This window comes from Dermacentor variabilis, chromosome 4 (assembly GCF_050947875.1).
Source record: "Dermacentor variabilis isolate Ectoservices chromosome 4, ASM5094787v1, whole genome shotgun sequence".
NCBI lineage: Eukaryota > Metazoa > Arthropoda > Arachnida > Ixodida > Ixodidae > Dermacentor > Dermacentor variabilis.
The window spans coordinates 37880943-37888192 of NC_134571.1; the positions used below are offsets into that span (position 1 = coordinate 37880943).

Below are 7250 nucleotides of genomic sequence, written 5' to 3' on the forward strand. Positions count from 1 at the left end.
AGAAAAGAAAATGATGGGGTGCGCGCTGCCCCTTGGTCAACGACCCCTGGTCGATCTCCCTGCGCGAGGTATAACAGGGAGCTTGGCAACCAGCTCTCCGAATGGAGCTGCGTCCGATACACCGCTTCTTAGTAATTTATCTCCACTTGTCTTGTTTCTTTTATTCACTTTTTCTTGGTTTCGTTCATACTTCTATATGTATAACCTACATAGCTATATGGGCTTGTTGTTGGTCCGTAAGAGCAATAAACGTAGCGCGTCATTTACCAGAACAAATAAAGAATAGGAGAACACACTTGCCGCAATGTATCCTGTGTGCGCCGTGTGTCCAAGAGTGTCCTGTCACTTCGTTTGTCTTCGTCCGCAACTCGCTACGTTTACTGCTCGTTAAACATTATGGTCCTTTTTTTCGGCTACCATTTTCCGTAACCACAAGCCGTATATATGAAGGCACTGAACCGCTCAATTAAGCACGAGAAAAAGCAGCAATACCTTTTGTAGTCAGTCCTTATTGTCAAGCGGTTTCTTACTAACCTGAAAAGCTCATTGTTTGACCCAATAGTATCTATATATACCACTCGGTAGCAGCGTCATCTCCTCGTTCGCGGACACCTCGTTTAATTAAGTTAGTTCAGCTGAATACCTCTTCTGCTTATCTAAAGAACGCTAATGTAAAGGCATAAGTAGAGCCTTCTGTTGTAGTAGCTCACACCCACTCCTCGGGTAGTGGACAACGATCGGCCAACCCAATATAAAAATTACCTACGGAAAATTCTGATTCTTACGAAAGCGTAAGCATTGTTTGACTCGGCTGTGGCTTCGTTTTTGCTTAGTGTTGCTTGCTTATAGCTTACGCACGTCTACCCATGATCCTTCCGGCGGCAAAGAATGCTTAGCCTTTAGTAGACAATCCACAGATTTTCTCGCCGCATCCAACCGCTTCAATGCAATTGTGCCAATTGAGCCGGAACGCCACGGGCACGAGGCCGCCTCGACGGAGAAGAACGGTCCAAAGCGAACGCCAGCTGCCGCAGTAGCGCGTGAGGCCTTGCGTGAGGGGCGAGTGCATCGCCGCCATGCCACGTCACCCTCGATGTCGCCCACACGAGCATGCGTTATGTGCGCATACGCAAGCGCTCGCCTGCGTTCTGACTGCGCCTCGGCCCAATGAAAACGCGCCAAGCGTCTCAACGCGCTCGCTTGCCCGCGCGAGGTATTTGTACCTCGAAGGGCGCCCAGCAGCGTTCAATTGAACATTGGCCCACCCGCAAATTTAAGTTGGCCTACCCCAAATTTAGGTTGACCCACTCGCAAATTTAAGTTGGCCTACCCCAAATTTAGGTTGGCCCACACCAAATTTAAGCTGGCCTACCCCAAAATGTAACTTGGCCTACCCACAGATTTCAAGTTGGCCCACCCCCAAATTTTCGCGCCACTGCTCGCGCGTTCGTCGTCGTCATCTTCCACAACTGGCTCGTTCTATCTTGAAAGCGAGTGTCTTGCGCGAAGTAAGGACGGACGGACAGTTTTCTCGTTGGGTAACCATGGAAATGCCTACGCATTTAATAAATTAGAATATATAAAATGTTCAAGTTGAAGCTTATTATCGCGTCCTAAACAGACAGTATATATAAAAGTTACAGGAGGGGGTCCCAAAATAGAAACTGTTAGGGGGACCTCCTATCGGTAGGACATCGGTTGATTCGAGTGCAGGTGAGTGTAAAAGCAGATGGCGTGCAAGCGATTAAAAAAGCGCAGTGAAACAAGCAATATGAAAAAGAAATAGTACAGTAAGCATGGGTTATAACATGTAAAACAATGTAAAAGAAATCGGCCAGTAGTTTGAAAAGGTAGATTATAATAAAAAGAAACCAGACTTTGAGATTTATTAAAGATTAATAAAAAAAAAACAAGAACATGAACAAACATAACACATGTGAAACTAACTTCGGCAAAAAAAGTAAGGGTAGAAATTAGTGATCAAGTTTTATTTAACCTGAAAGAAAGTGTTGCGTGGCAGAGAAAACTTCGCTGCCGCTGTGCCTAAGAGAATGTCTTCCTTCGTGGCCTAAGAGTCGAGGCACCAAAGGATAGCAAATCCCGAACAGTTAAATCCAATCCAAGAGTGCGGAGTGATGTTTCTAAGCTTCTTTTTCGCATACAAAAAATTGTTGACAAGAAATGAAATAAATAGTCTGTGCGGTCTCACTTTCCCCACAAAAGTAAAACCTCCGTGAGGTCGGGCTAGGTTTACTTAAGATGGCATTCGACAACGGTAGTTTAGTAATGATGACTTGAAGTATGGCGTCTATGGAGAGGTTCATTTTTGTATGTCTATTTTTAATCCTAGATTGCTGCATCATCTCGCGGCGATTGAAATGTGCTGCACGGGCATTCTTTTTCTTTATTTATTTCTATTTTTCGTCGACGGCGGTGTTACAACGGTGTCACACAAATTAATAATAATTTCCGCGAAAGCCGGTTGCAACAAGAAGATTAAACAGAGCAGATCTTTCTTTTTCTCTTGTCGCTTCTGGTTTATTTCGAAAAGTATGAGAGGTCATGTCCACCTGGGCGGACACGGGTTCTCTGGAGGTTAAGAGGAATGAACACATGAACTTAATACAATGCCTGTTGCTGTTGCTCGCTCTACGCTTCTCTACGTTGCTCGCTCTCGCTCTGTACTGTTGCTCGCTCTACGAATCGTGCAGTAAATTTACTGGCGAGTTCATCGGGTTTAACGTTCCAGAGCAACACAAGGGCTAACAGAGGCGTCGCCTCTGGGCTAATCTTGATCATCTGTGGCTCTTGACTCGTCTTGATCATCTATGTCTATCTCGTCCCTGTTGCGACAAGGCACGGAATCGAAACCGTGGCTTCGTGCAAAGTGTAAATCAAAATTCAAAAGAAAGTTTATTGGAGGCGACATAAATTCAGTAGGGAATCCACAGAAGGTCAACATTAATTGTTGTAAGCGGCCAGAATGTGTTCACTATATACACTGTGAGCTGCTTTCAAGAAATTAGGGATGGTCGCTATCATTAGCGCACCCAGTATTTACTTCTGCAAGGAGTGAAGGGGGGCTTGAATTTGGGCAAGAAGTGCATATATATATATATATATATATATATATATATATATATACGTTAATTGACTGAAATATGCCAAATAACTTTTTAATTACTGCCTTTAGGGCATATGTTATAACAGAATGCTAATGCTAACTTGGGTCGGTTGGTGCCTCCGTCCGTTTGCTTCTGCCTGTCCTGTTTCTTGCGCTGTTACTCGTTTTAACTTCCACGTGTCGTAATTGCGAAATTGAAGCCGAGGAGCGTTGAATTGTCATGTCCGCGTAGCACAAATTCCAAGACTGGCGTCACTGTAGAGCTACCCGTCCCCAATATCTGCTAGAAAGCTGGGATCAGATTCTTGTCGTCGTTGTGGTGTTCTATAGGCTGTCCCCAAATTCGCGCACGAGAGCGGCCTCGATTTAAAATATTGAAGTCTTTGCTGTTCAAGTTCACTCGCCATCATTATCCTCATCACCAACGCTCCCTCTATCGAGTGGCGTAGCCAGGAATTGTTTTCGTGTGCGTGTTTGGTTCCTATCTGGAGGGGGAAAAACAGGAGCCTATATTTGACAGACTTTTTTTGTAGTAAGTCTTCCGCGTAAAAAGGAACACCCGGCCACCTGGTATATATGCAGTCCTGACAGCTGAACCCAAAAATAACACAACTTCCAGGAAAGGAGTGAGGGGAGGTGGGTCAGCGGGCATTTGGGGTGTGTTTGAACCCCCTCGGAGCACCACTGGTCCATAAACTATGGCGGCTGACGCCGTTATTTTCACAACATTCAGCATCATGATGTTTGTCGCTTGGCGCGCGCCAGTCCCTTGTAAAAATTCTACTTTATATTTTACTTTCATTTCCACAGCCTGCACGTTAAACGAAACAGAAAGACGGCACAATTTCAATAACGACTTTTTGTAAGTGTTTATATCTGTTTCGCTATAGTTACGAGGGCGCAATAGATAGATAGATAGATAGATAGATAGATAGATAGATAGATAGATAGATAGATAGATAGATAGATAGATAGATAGATAGATAGATAGATAGATAGATAGATAGATAGATAGATAGATAGATAGATAGATAGATAGATAGATAGATAGATAGATAGATAGATAGATAGATAGATAGATAGACGAATCCTTCCCGACGGGATATACTGTATGCAGCTCCGATCAAGCAACGCAGAGCGCTAACGGCACTTGAAAGATAGCGGACCCAATCGACCTGGACTGCCAGCGCGCATATCGAAAACATTTGGCTCTCCACGCTGGCGCACGCAAGCCATAAATCGTGCAGCGCCAAAGTCAAGTTTCTTTATTTTTTTATTTTTTAAGCACCAAAGTGAAGCTGGGTTGCGCAGTGCAAGGCCACCGCAGGACCAGCTGTTTATTGTTCCTGCCTGCGTTTCGTCTGTTCATCGCTAAACGCTTGTCATTTAGTGAAGGCAAACTAGGTCAGCAACGAGTTCTTATGAAGTAAATTTCTCATGCAGCAGGCGCTTCTTCTTCTGTTTCTCTCCCTGTTACCCTGACTAAAAAAAAAAAAAAGACATGCTATAGTCGTTTACACCATGGTTACAACATTTCGTGCGAGATACACCGGCTTCTGCTTCAAGAAAAGTCCGATCCCTCCAAAAGTGAGCGCGCTGTTTGGGCACGTGTTTCCGTCGTGGGGACGCGACAAACGCTTGCGCAAAATTCCTCCTTCCGAACTGCGGCAGCAATAATTTCGCCTGTTGAACGATTTGCTTCGCATCGCACATTTCTCAAAGGTTCAGAGTTACCGTCCGCGTCGCCGTCTTTGTTTAGTCTGTTTAGCAGTATACACATTCCCTTTAGTAAACACCAACTTATAGGTCCAGGACAAGTTCTCTTATAGAGAAAGGCTCGCGTCGGCGACGCTCATCTCCATGGGCGAATTCGTTCGTCGTGGCATTCGCCCACCTTAACCCGAACCGTTAACACTCCCCTCCTGTATTCACAGGTGCTGGTCTTTCACGGAACGGTGATTTGTCTGTCAGCACAATATACATCAGCGACACCGCTGCGACGGGCTCTCCTTGTTCCAGCTGCGCGTATATGCGTTTCCTCGTCCCTTCGACAACTGCCGTCATACGCTATTTCGCGCATCGACGCTTGGTGTTGCGTCGTCGCGTCAACGCACGTACGCGAAGCAATCAAGCGTCAAAAGATCCCGAGAAACGCGCGAGCGCACTTGACCGGCCGGATAAATATGCGCCGGGGAAAAATTCTCTCGCGTGACGACTCTTTTTCTTCGCGATTCCTTTCCAACCTTGGCGAGCGAACCGCTTAGCAGTGAAAGCGCGTAATACGCAATCGCGAAGACGCGCGAGGCAGCGTACGCGCCACGCAATCGGCCAAACGCGAGGAAAAAACTCGACGTGCGAGGAGAGGAAAGACCTCCTCCACTGCAATGGTAGAGGCGGCGTCGGCCAGAGGAAAGAAGAACGCCGGCTGCACGCGCTCGGATGTCGTGAGGCGCGCGCGCACTGCGAAAGCCGCTAGCAAAACGCGCGTGCCACTTGCGTGAGGCAAGCACGCGCTCACCTTTGCCGGTGCACGGCTCGGTGGCACACGCCTCCGTCGCGGCCCTCCGCGTCCGACGACCACGAGAATCCGCCGCCGCCTGCCCCGCCGTACACCGGCGCTAAAGCGTGCGCGCCCCGGCTCTCGCCCTCGCTTTTCCTCTTGCCCCCCTCGTCGTCTCGCCCTTTTCGTTAGCCTTCCGCGTGTAGCAGCCGCTCGTTTCTCCCTTTCCGTCCGGGCCGCCTATTTATTTTTCGCGGTCTTTTTCCGTTTCTCTTTCCCTCTTCCTTTCTTCTCCTTCTTTCGCTTTTTCGTTTCCTTTTTTTGTTCCTTTATTTTTTTTATTTTTATACGTAACGAGACGCTTCCCCCGGGGCGAGCCTTCCGGCCCGGCAGATAGAGCTCTCCACTTGAGCGTCGTGCGGCCGCCCGAATTGAAGCGAGCGCGCGCGAAGAAAGGAAACAGGCGCTAGAAGCGCCGAAGCAAAAAAGATCGAAGGCACCGAGGGAGCGCCCTCCTGGCAACGATGAACCCCCCTCTCGCTTTCAGCCGCCACGTTCTCGCTGCCGCATCGCCGCGCCGGTACCTTGAGCGCTACCGGTGAGAAAGTTTTCGCTGCCGAGCACGCGCGGAGAAAGAAGCTGCGAGGCAATCGTTCTTGGGACAGCCGCCGGCTTCATCCCTCTTCTCCCCCACCCGGGAAGCGACATGTTACGATCGATCCACGCCCCTCGCCCCCTTCTCCTTCTCCTCCCATACCGGCCGTGTTCTTATCCGCGGAACTGTTTCCGATGGGCTGACCACGGTGCAGTAATGACGCGCCGTCGGCGGCAAGGATTAGCCGACATGATTGAGCCGCAGCCGAGTACGCGGCCTTGCCTCTCTGTATTTTCTGTCTCTCTCTCGCTCCTTTTTATCTTGCTCGCTTCCCGTTCATTCCTGCGCCCTGTTCGGCCGCATTGGCGCCGGGTAGCGCGCATTTTATTTACGAGGCCATAGCTGCTACCCAGGTGCTGAGCTTAGCAAGGCACGAATAGCAAGTCTCTTACGTAGACCGGACATCAACTAAGCCCTTCATTTATAAGGCACGCTAAAGAGACGCACTAAACCAACCTGGAGCAGCAGATTACTCCTTCAGAACTTTATCTGCGGGGGGAAAAGCGTCGCTGATTGAGGAAATGAAAGACGAAATTTCCTGGTTATAATTTCGCGCGAAAAGAACGGCAACTATGGCGTCATGGTGACGTCGCGGACTTTGCTGTCTTGTCGCGTCTTCGGGTTCTTTTCATTGGCTATAGCCTCAGCCACAGCCATGACAGTGATGAGCTCTCTCACGGGCATATAGTATACGACAATGCAAAGTGGCGTCGACATCCGACTATGCTGGTGTCTACGCACTCTGGCATGTCAATCCTACGTTCACGGTAGGTTCACGTTTCACGTTTGCATTCTCGATTTCATACCTTTACACAAATCTGACCTAACTTAAAATATTTTATAGTGTAACTTTGAGGCCCGAAAAGGCGGTCAAACCCTTACGAGATTGCACCCAATAGTCGTTGCTGTATGACCAGAATAAGTATTGTGCAACGGCTATCGCTGTGCAACCTTCAGAAAAAAATGTTTAG

The 7250-nt window shown here is 48.1% G+C and overlaps 1 protein-coding gene across 1 annotated transcript in view; it reads right to left on the reverse strand.

Moving 5' to 3' along the window:
• Positions 1-5786, reverse strand: part of LOC142578951 (uncharacterized) — a 43318-nt gene extending 37532 nt beyond the window's left edge. Inside the window, exon 1 of the mRNA XM_075688690.1 lies at positions 5643-5786. The gene's annotated coding sequence lies outside the window, so the exon portion shown is untranslated. The remainder of the gene's footprint in view (positions 1-5642) is intronic.
• Positions 5787-7250: the final 1464 nt, after the last annotated feature.